Genomic DNA, 1,296 nt, shown 5'->3' with positions numbered 1-1,296 from the left:
AGCGACCTGACAAGGTGGTGCGACCAAGCTACGCGTGCTCTTGCAAAGCAGGACGAACCCACCAATGTCGGTGGCATGTACGATCTGCGGCTCAGATTGCATGGCGACGCAAGTTGTAGTACCTTCACATACAGAGTACCAAATGTTCCATTCCCACGAATCTACAAGTGTGTTGTATGCTCAGTTATATTGGGAACTAATGCATCGGCACGGCAGTTGAATTCATAAGCTGTTTCCGTTCCCGCGATTCCCCTGAAGTTTGTGGTATGCTCAACGACACTAATGAACGATGTATCGGCGCGACATAATGCTTTGCCACTAAAGTCATCCGAGAAGACAACTCACTTCCAAACGTATCCCCCTGCGACTATAAAAATTTTATATGCAACCGTCATAATAAAATAAAAACAAACTCACTTTGGACACGGCTTCTTCGCCTTGCCGGCCGCGATTTCCGTCGATTGCGTTGCCAGCTAGGCTATAGGGACGAGCGGAGCTAACAACTTTCTTTTCCTTAATACCCAGGAGAAGAGAAATCTCAAGGATCGAAAGTCCCCACATTTCATTTTCGCGACCACTGCTCCTCGCGCCTGCGCAGAAAGAACGGCGAAATCCAATTTTTATGTGCTCGTGTATGAGCCCTTGTTTCGAAAAAAAAAAGCAACATTAGCTTGCAGGGTGACAGCGTGGCGGTCGACATGACAAATAGGTGACAAAAATGAGCGCTAATAAAAATGCCGCCGCCGCCCCCGGGAGGGCTCGAACCTCCAACCTTTCGGTTAACAGCCGAACGCGCTAGCCTATTGCGCCACGGAGGCAGACATTTCAGCGACAATATGAACAATACTGGAGCGAAAGAGCTAGTTAGCATTTTGCGTTCGACCTGGCCTTTATTTTTCCGGCTGCGAATTAATTCTTATGTTCACTTTCCGGCGCGGTATTTTCGCTCTCTTCTCCCTCGCTATGTATTGGGCGCAGGCCAGCACTTTCCTCCACTTTCACCTCCCTCCTTTAAGAACCTCCTTTGAGATCTCCTGGAGCAACGTTCTTAGACAAGCTTCAGTTTCAGAGCTCCCTAAGCGAGCCCACTGGCCGACGTGGCCACAACGGGTGTAACTGAAACTAACGGCGCTGCAGTCGCGTTTTTCGTCATGCGCCGCGCGTCGTCTGCTCCTGCTGCGACGCGTCGTTTGCACTAACGGGCCTGTAGGCGCTTATCCGTCGGTAAACGTAGTTTAGATACGCAGCCTGAGTTTTGTAACAAACCTGCCGCGAGTAAGTAACGGCGACTTCACG

General features: G+C 50.2%; 1 non-coding gene across 1 annotated transcript; it reads right to left on the bottom strand.

Annotated features, from left to right (window-relative positions):
- Positions 1-744: 744 nt before the first annotated feature.
- TRNAN-GUU (transfer RNA asparagine (anticodon GUU)) lies at positions 745-818 on the bottom strand. The gene has a single exon. It is a non-coding gene; the product is annotated as a tRNA-Asn (tRNA).
- Between the last annotated feature and the right edge of the window lie 478 nt (positions 819-1,296).

This window comes from Dermacentor albipictus, unplaced genomic scaffold (assembly GCF_038994185.2).
Source record: "Dermacentor albipictus isolate Rhodes 1998 colony unplaced genomic scaffold, USDA_Dalb.pri_finalv2 scaffold_17, whole genome shotgun sequence".
Lineage (NCBI taxonomy): Eukaryota > Metazoa > Arthropoda > Arachnida > Ixodida > Ixodidae > Dermacentor > Dermacentor albipictus.
This window is presented reverse-complemented; position numbering and strand designations above follow the sequence as displayed.